The sequence below is a fragment of the Vigna radiata genome, chromosome 8, assembly GCF_000741045.1.
Source record: "Vigna radiata var. radiata cultivar VC1973A chromosome 8, Vradiata_ver6, whole genome shotgun sequence".
NCBI classification, from domain to species: Eukaryota; Viridiplantae; Streptophyta; class Magnoliopsida; order Fabales; family Fabaceae; genus Vigna; species Vigna radiata.
The window spans coordinates 31,224,527-31,235,225 of NC_028358.1; positions in this window are offsets into that span (position 1 = coordinate 31,224,527).

Consider the following 10,699-nt stretch of genomic DNA (forward strand, 5'->3'; position numbering starts at 1 on the left):
TTTGCAATATGTCACATGCAAATAAAAATGGCAAAAAAAATATTTGCGTATGTAGATATCTGTGGATAAAATCTGCGACAGATAGTTGATATATGCAAATATTTACTATTTAAAACCTGTGGATAGTGGATATTTTAATACTCGTTTTTAAACAGGTTGGATACGGATATTATACTATCCATACTCACAAATATCTGCTACTCGCAAAAAATAAAAAATAAAAATTTAAGTTTTATTTTATTAAGTTAAATTTAATTAAAATTAATATTAATTTTATTTTACAAGGTTAAATTTAATTAAAATTGTACTATATGAAATATATCAATCAAAATTAATTGTCATTTATGGACAATTAACATGTATTAATAGTCAGATTACCTTATGCATGCTTTACAAAATATATGGTATTGATTATTGGGTTTCATTGCCTAAAAATATATTGCACTAATAGTTAATCAATGTATAAATATATGATTATCTGACTTAAGAGTCAGAGTGTCTTCTACATATCAACAATCCATCAGAGTGAATGACATTCTTAGGAAGGATTGAAGATCAAAAGAGAATAAAGCAAAGAAAAACATATTTGACTTGAGAGTTCGAGTGTCTTCTACGTGTCAACAACCCATCGGAGTGGATGACATTCTCATGAAGGATTGAAGATCGAAAGAGAACAAAGCAAAGAAAGACGACAGACCCTCAGACCAATTCAACTGAAACAAAAATTAAATTTTAATTTATATTTAATTTAATTTATATTATATTTTATATATTTTTTGTAATTCTATTTAAATTTTATTTTAATAATTTATAAAAATATATTTTTTTTTAAATATTTGCGAGTATCTACGAGTTTTAAAATATCTGCGGATGCTTTTTAAGTAGATATCCGTGCGCGTAACGGATTGAATAAAAAGGTGATTTTTTTTTTGTGAGACCAGGTTACGGGAGACATTATCCATATCCAAACCGACCCGTTCTCATTCCTATATGTAAACATGAATGCGAACTTTGCTGCATTAGGGGCATATAGTCATGGTAATTAACTTTGACATGGGAGAGAAAACAATGACTTAAAAGGAAGTCGGATGGGTAGTTTTAATAATACAACTTTCATAAACTATAAGTGTGATAATAATTTATTTCATAGTTTAATATTTTTATTTCTATATAAGCATAATTATATCTTTTTGTCTCCATTTTAATTAAAAAGTTATAAGTAGGTTTTTATTTTTATTTTTTTCTCAATTAAATCTCAAAATATTAACTCAATATAGTATTCTTATTTAGTATCTTAGAAATGTTAGGTGTAAGTTTATGGCTTTTTCTTTTTTGTTTTTTATTTTGTAATTTTGAAAAATTATATATTTTTTTGTCTATGTGTTAGATCTCGTGATATAACGTATACACTGATAACATTACGTATAATATTGATATCAAGTATCATTATTTTATATTTAATTTATATATTTTGTATATTTAATTTAGTCTTTAGAAGAATGAAATAATATTATCTTCTAAGACCGAATTTATTATTTGTATTATAATAATATTTTTTAAAATTATATTCTAACAATTTTGTTGTGTTATTATTTATTCTTTGTTTTAGGGACTCTTTGACACATTTGTTACATGGATAATTTTACAGACTTTTTTATAAGATTTTTGAGAAAAATAAACATTTTTTTAACTTATACATAATTTAAAAATATTTTTTTAACTAATAAATAATAGAATTATACATATTAACTTAATAAATTTATTTTTTATTTTATTTTTCTTTTTAAAATCATTTCAATAAGTTTTGTCCAAATATACATTTATTAATTTTTGTTTTCATGCATACGTATGATCACGATTATATTATTCCCAAGTCAGTAAAAAAACTAGTTTTTCTTCTAAAATATAATAATTAATTAGATATTTCTCTAACATTTATAATCACTTTGCATAAATATTAATGTTTATTATATTTCTTTGACACAATATACTTTTTTAACATCTAAAACTAATAATTGATATTGAAATATTAATGTTTTCAAAAAGAGAAGATTTATATATATATATATATATATATATATATATATATATATATATATATTTTAAACTTAATAATATAATTAATATTTAAAAATTATTTTTATGATATTTTATACATGTACATATTTATTAAAGTGTACTAGATAGGGGGGTTATTCCCTGTACCTCCCCAATTCTAACCCCCACCCCCCCATTCCATTTTTAAGATTTGTTTTATTAGTTTACTTTTTATATTAATTTTCAGATATTTTAATAATGGAATTTATATGTTTTGATGTATTATTTTTAAATATATTTTTAACGTATAAATGGGAGAGTGAGAGTTGCAGAGAGCGTTTGGAGGAGGAGCGTTTCAAAAGCTTTGGTGGGGGTGGGGGTGGGAATACGAAGGAGAGGAATTTGAGTCTGTGTGTTTTGACTGAGGCAGACTGTAAAAGAGTAGGTTAACTTTAGTAAATAGGTGTAAAACGGTAAAAATAAAAGAAACATAAAGATTAATTTTCTATTTAAAAAAAAATCTAAAAAAATTGGGGGGGTGGGGGTTGGAATTGGGGAGGTGCAGGGAGTAACTCCCACTAGATAGAATTCATGACGAGATCCAGTTTAAGGCCCAATGAGCCCATTTTCTATTCTTCTATCGATCATATATTCGGGCCCAAGTTCCAATTGGCTCTACGCTCTCTGAACAGATTATTTGGTCCAACTTTAACTTGTAGATATTATTATATTGTTAATAAAAAATATAAAAGTATATTACATAGTTTTTTTCCTTCTTTTTGGGTGATCTAACTTATTTAACTTTTCTAAGTTTTATCGTAAGTGCTTGCAAAAATCTTACATTCCTACCGTTGTAAATTCGAAATGCTTCTAAATTTTAAAATGGCATAATTAATTGTATTAAAATAAGATAGATAAGAATTTAACTCATCACCTAATATATTTTGTCACTTCTTACATGGCCATTAGCTTTTTAAATCAGTTATCTCATATATCAAATATTATCATTTCATTTCATAAAGATATAATAAATTTCACTTTTGTCTTCTTTTATTTATCACTACGTTTTTTATTCTATTTAACTATTCATTTTATAAAATTTAATTTTGTATTCCCTTCCTTATTTTCTACCAGAATTTCTTCTATATTTTATATGCATTTTTTTTTTAAATAAAAACATGTTTTGACAAGTTATTCAAAGATATTTTAGTAAAGAAAAATATGAAAGAAAAAATAAAAATGTACTTGAATATAATTTAGAATAATTTATGCATCAATTGAAAATAATTGTTTTAAAAATTATATGAAAGAATTTTTACATATAAAATAATTTTAATATAGGAAGGAATTAATTTTATATTTTTCTTTTTAAAAAATATTTGTAGATAACTTCATGCAAACAAACTTACTTCTATATTTTATATGTTACATTAATTTCTAATTAATTGTGTGAATAAAATAAAGTCTTACATTATAGATAGTGTTTTGAAAAAAAAAAAAACTCTGACTCCATCTATTACATATTGATTGCTTAATAAGTTACTTTGTAATATCCCAAAAATATAATTTTAAACTATATTTAAGAGTTCTTATGTTTATAATATAATAGAACAATTAAAAAAAATAAAGTTAATTTACAGTTATTCCAAAATAATCATAAATTTAAAATTTTAAAGAGAACCTATACAAATACAAATACAAGTACAAACCGAACAGTCATAAAACAATGTATTAAACCGAACAGTACTGCACTAATACAAGATGAATACAAGACTGGACAGTCTTATTCTAACATAAACACTCCTCTTCTTCCAACGCATGCTCCAGAATATCTTCACACTCTGTTCACACCCACAGGGTGATCATTGTAAGGACAAGGATGACTAAACAGAACAACATGACAAGACGGAAATAAGGGTAAGCTAGTGTATTTTAATTAACTATGCAAACATACAATTCAGATAAGCATATAATAAAATCATACATACAGAAATCAACCAAACATGTTATAACCGACCACTTTACATTGATTGTCCGGACTAGTATGAATATGAGTTATGGTCATTCGTGCACTCGTGGGTGGTAACCTAGAAAAACCATCAGTATTACCACAACATGGAAAAACCCTTGAGCTTGCCATACGAGGTTCCCGTTATACCTCACCTTAGGTCAAGGTAATACATACCGCCCAAGCTAGGGCCTCCTGGTATTCCCACCACATGCGCCACCATTCTCTACTTGAGACTCGGTGACTATTAAAATGTCAGGATGAACGCCAATACTAAGCTTCCCCTATTCATACTTTTTACCACAACACCACCAACCACCGAGACATTCCTCCTTGGAATTCTCTTTAATAAATATCACATCATACTTCCACATTTCATCAGAATTATCAAGCCACACTTCATTAACATCATACTTACTCATTCATAATATGTTTAAATAAAATCACACAACTAGTAAAACCACTCCCACCATTGAACAAGACCGAGAAGAAGAGATTACGTAATCTCGGTACAATACCGAAGGGGAGAACACTCCCTATATATGAATATGACTGAATGGTCATTTAAAAAGTAAGACTCATGCATAAGCACAAAACTAACAAGACCGAGAAGAAGAGATTACGTAATCTCGGTACAATACCGAAGGGGAGAACACTCCCTATATATGAATATGACTGAATGGTCATTTAAAAAGTAAGACTCATGCATAAGCACAAAACTAACAAGACCGAGAAGAAGAGATTACGTAATCTCGGTACAATACCGAAGGGGAGAACACTCCCTATATATGAATATGACTGAATGGTCATTTAAAAAGTAAGACTCATGCATAAGCACAGAACTTGAACCTTAGACCAAACACTTCTTGACTTAGATCGAACTCCATGGTTTGGGTCGAACACTATTGGTTTAGGCCAAATAATATTGGCTTAGGTGAACACTATTAGCTTAAACAAAACACTATTGGCTTAGGCCAAACACTCTCATGTCTTAGGTCGAACGCCATTAGAACTGAATACAATTACAAGACTAATTATTACGAAGGGACCGAGTGCTAATACAACACCGAGCACTACTGATACCGAGTGTTGGTCCATGACCGAGCACTTCTAAGGCTGAGTGTCAGTCCATGACCGAGCACTCCTAAGAATGAGTGCTAGTCCATGACCGAGCACTTTTAAGACCGAGTGCTAGTCCATGACCAAGCACTTCTAAGACCGAGTGTTAGTCCATGATCGAGCACTTCTAAGACCGAGTACTATCAAGACAATACATGACCGAGAACTATATTCAATTGAATAATGGAACAAGACCGATCGGTTATTAACTGAGATTCCATAATAGCAGAATTCAGTTAAGATTGAACACCCTAGAAGGCTGAACGATCAATGAAAGACCCTCAGCGAAAACGGCATAATTTTGTAGAATGACTGCAGAATTATGATTAACACCCTATCTTACCAATTTTAGTACATTCCTCAAACTTCCAATCCTCCAAACTTATATCATATACATTCCTACACATGGATTAAGAGAATCTAAGTCTTTCTAACATTATTAAGTGAGTTTCATTCACAGATTTGAGAGTCAATTCTGCAGAATCATGAACTCAACGACCGAGAACCAGATTTGCTAGTATTGGTACAATTCTAAATGTCTTAAGGCTTTTAACAAGTCTCTTAATAACAGACCAAGATTGCTTATACAGACCAACTAATACCGAATACAAATACCCAAATTTCACTATCACACTTCCTTTCAATTTCACTCGGCCACTAACCCAGAATCATGCAGAAACACAATTATCATAAACACAACATAAATATTTCACAGGAAGTACCAAACACCAAATCATTCAATTTCACATACATGTAACATTATCAAACAACGATTTCATACATCAACACCAAGTAATTAAATTAGCTAGCTTCCCTTACCTCTTTGACTGAACTGAACAACGTTTATCTTTTCCAGAAATTGCTTTAACACCAGAAAATCCTAGGAACACCTAAAGTTTTGGTGAAAAGAGTTCAACCAAAGGATTAGAAATGTGATCAGAATTGGGAAAAGAACACTGATGAACACATGCAACCAGAAACTTGGCTTGCATGTGTCTAAAAGTTCAAGAATCTAAGAAGACGAGACTTACCAACTCTAAACGAGATCTTGACCGGTGGAAATTGAAGATCTTAATTCCCAAATTACTTTAGACTGCGGCTGTTTGAGGAAGAGATGAAAGGAGAAGAAGATTTTCTAGAGAGAAGGAGAAGAAAAGAAACTTCAGAAGGTTGGAGAGAATGGAGCATGCAGGGAGAGTGGCTCAAAAATTGAAAACTGAACTTACATACTGCCACTGAAACCTCTCAGCATACACCTATCTCTGTATTTTGAGACATCTGTCGCCACCTTTACACATGTCATTTTCGGGGGTTGAAATACTTCAACCTGATGGGTCGAAAAAATTGTACTATTTAGCTTGATCCACTACGAGTTGGTGCATTACACATGATGGTTCATTTAATTACAAGTTTTTTTTTTCAATTCTAAAAAAATAACAATTTTTTTCTATCAAATCTAAATAAATTTCAATCCAAAATGATGTTAAACTTCATAGACAATTCAAAATAAATAAAAAAAATACAATGCAAAATCATTTTAAACTCCAAATACAATTTAAAAGCAAACATAAAATGCAAAACAAATAAGTATCTAACATTGATCATTTTTATGTCATTTAGTCTTGAATGAATAAACCCGCAATGTTTTTTTCTTTTAAAGCATCTTCTTTATCCATATTCACAATACAATAAAACAAAATGTTAATTATAATATTGAAAGATAAAATAATAATTAGGTGAGTTCGTAAGCCAACCTAACTCACCACATGTTCAACTCGAGTGAATCGAATTCTTAATAAGTTAAAGCTAAAAATTGGTCTATTTCAAAATTTTAACTTTTCTTTTTCAATCCATCCCGTGGATTCCAATCAGTTTTTGCAGTACTAAAAATGTGTAAGTTCTCTTGTAAATGTGAGTATCTAAACTATTTAATACATTATGGAAATACTAAATTATTTATATTTGTGGAAAGTTTTATCTTTTATTAGTTTGTATGCATGCATCTAATCTTTTATAAAATGTAAGAATCAGGTTAATTTCAATTTTCTTTAAAGAAGACATTCAAACAACCAATGGTATTCACCTATATTAACTTTCTGTAATATTAGTCAGTTTTCATCAAACTCGAACCAATTAAACTCATTCTCTCCAATGCTCACTTTTCAGATTCATATAAAGAAGGTATGTAACTAGTTGATGAATGTTTCACTGGAATTTTCCTGTTTGAAAAAAACCTTTAAAAAGTACACATGCTCTTTTGTTTTACTCAAACTATTTTCAACAGATGTTTAACTATGAGACAGTAACCATGCATGCATGTCTGAATCCAACTTTACCTAAAACTATTTTATGGAATACTATTTAGATTTGGTTCACATACAGAACAAGTTAAATAGTAAGCAATGCTGCAATTGAAGTCTCCTATTCATACAGGTAAAAATGACAGGTTATATACATTATTTTCACAGACTATAATTGATCAAAGATGTATCTTTTTAGTCAAATTTCGACTAAAATTAATAATACGTGAATTTGACAGATACTTCACCTTAATTTCACATGTGAAAAAAATCCTGCATAATTCAAACTTTAGTTGCGAAAGCTGAAAAAACAAAGGCAATGTTACAGTTGCGATGACTCTGGCATAGTATCGCTGACTAAGAAATGGCTTGTCAACACCAACTTTGCCTCCAATTCCAACACACTACTACCCATTAGGTTTCCCTTCTTCTTCATCTTCCATATGGATCCAAATTCTCCACCATTTGTTCCATAAAAGGGTGCTGTCACTGTATGATACCACAACGGGAACAACAACTTGCACAAAACCAGGAAAATAATGAACCGTGAGTTTGAAGATAAACGTCGCGTATTTGGGAGATAGGGTATATGTTCTACATTGCCGTTGATAATATAAGATATCTTACTGATAAGGCGAATTCATATCAGAGTATATAAATAAATGTGTTGAAATCAACTAAAAATAAAAGAACTTTATAATACACAAGCAAACGTAAGTCTTACATTAGAAATTGATTAAAATGAACAAACAAATCTAAAAAATTTAACTAAGCATTCAAATATCTTTTTAATCACCATTTGGATAATGATTTTGATTAGATTTTAAACACTCTTTTAACATGTTGTGTATTGGGATAAACTTAAATTTTAGGATAATGAATCTTATTTTATTAGTTTTAGGTCTGGTAATATTTAGTTTAATTTTGATAGATATAAGATAGAGATATGTAGTTTTGATTTTCCATTTATTTAAGAGCAGTATTAAGTATATTTTATTTTGAGTCTATTGATATTTTATTTTCGGTTTTTATTATTTGTATTTGATCCAAGATCCTATTTGCGCCTATTTAAAAGTTGTCAAGGTTTAAAAAAAATAACCACACAAAATTGAAGAGTCCAATTATTTGTGTGGGTCACGTTCTTTTAACAAAGTGATATCATACCTTTATGCTTTGAGTACAAAGAAAAAAAAGGAGAGAGGGGAGGGTCAAACAGTGCTTGAGTTTTTTGTGAGAGAGATGACAAAGGTTGTTAATGGTATAAGTGTGTCACAGTTGACGAGAAAAACCAAGTATGATAATTGATGCCTACAGATGAATGTGTTATTGAGATCCCAAGACATTTGGAATATCATGAAAGACGAGTACGTTGAACCTGATGAGGACGAACATTAGACGGTGGCACATATAATCGTGTTGAAGAAAACATGTGCAATAGATGAGTCAACATTGTATTTTTTCTACATTGCACTAAATGAGTTGGGATTCGAAAAAATGTATAGCGAATGCCGCATCAGCAAAGGAAGCTGAGGAGATATTGTAGGTTGCGTATAAAGGTGACAACCGCATTAGACAAGTCTGAATACAAGCTCTCAGAGGAGAGTTTGAACAATTAAATATGAAACCCAAAAAACATATAACCGAGTACATAACTCGGGCGGAGAAGGTGGTCAACCAATTCGGCAGGAATGGAGAACAAATGCCACATGGCCAGGTTGTGGGAAAAATCTTGAGATCACTCACAAAAGATTTCAAAAGTACCATGTGCACCATTGAAGAATAGAAGGACTTGACAATTCTCATAGTGGATGAACTTGTTGTGTCATTAGAAGCACACGAATAAAGGAGAAGAAGTTGGGATGATCAAGTTAAACCTCTCGATCAAGCACTACAGACACAATTTGACTTGAACAAAACACGAATTACTCAAAGTCGAGGTCTTAGAGGCAGAGGACAAGGAGGTTGAGGACGAGGTGGACGTGGCTGAGGTAATTTTGAGGATGATAGCGAAGAGCAAACCGGTCAACAAAGTTGGCATGACCAAGGACAAGAGAAAGGTCGAAGAGATCGATCAGGAGTTGAGTGCTTTAAGTGTGGCAAGTATGGCTACTATGCAAACGAGTGCAAATGGAGGAAGTGTTACAACTGTGGTAAGGCTGGCCACATTGCAAAGTATTGCAAGGTTTAGACAAAGGAGGAGACAAATCTCCTTACTGAAATGCAAAATAAGAGTGTGGAATCTTATTGATGGCAAAGAGCTCAGATGCAGAGAGTGTGGACATGGAGAGCTTGGTCCCAACAATGGATGAAGTGATCTTGGTAAATGATGCAACAAATGTGGAGAAGGAAAATTTAGAGAAGAAACTAAAAAAAAAAAGATGAAGAAATTCAACGGATAGGGATACTTTTGGATGAAGCTAATTAAATCATGAATAAACAGAGGGTTGAGCTTGAGGAGTTGAAATGGTTGTTGACAAGGAGGAGGAAACTGTCATGTGACTTTATTAGTTTTTATTATTTTTAAAATAAAACTGGTTTATAGAACCAGTCCTTACTGTTCCGCTTTTATTGGTTAGTTAGCATAGAACGTGGTTTTGTTTACCACAAAATATGCAGATACATTTCATTCAGTTTTTCACTCTGTTATTTTCCTGGGCTTATACAAGCCACGCTCAATGCATTAATAAAAACGGAGTGTGTTGTTTCCTTCAAGAGTGAGCATTTTTACTGCATTTAACATCAGGAAATGTTGGAATTGGAGGTAAATTCACGTCCAAGATCCCATCAAGGATATGAACAACCTGACCCATGGTTGGCCGGTGAATCTCATTGTCTGGGATGCACCAGGAAGCAACGGTTGCCATTCGAGTGACCTATCAGAGCTCCAAAAGGGGCCTGATACAGGAGTGAGAGTGTAAGGAGTGGAAACACTGTGAGTGTGAAAGTGCAGACAGTGTTGTGAGAGTGTGAGAAGTGGAAACACTGTGAGTGTGAAAGTGCAGACAGTGAACCAGCCATGTCGTCTGAAAAGTTTGCTCAGCCAGCCATTCCAAAGTTTGATGGCCATTATGATTTTTGGTCCATGACAATGGAGAATTTCCTATGGAGTAAGGAAATGTGGCACCTTATTGAAGAAGGTATTCCAGTCTTTGTACCTGGAACTACATTGACAGAGGCGCAACAGAAGATCATTGAAGAAGCTAAGCTCAAGGACTTGAAAGTCAAGAATTTCTTG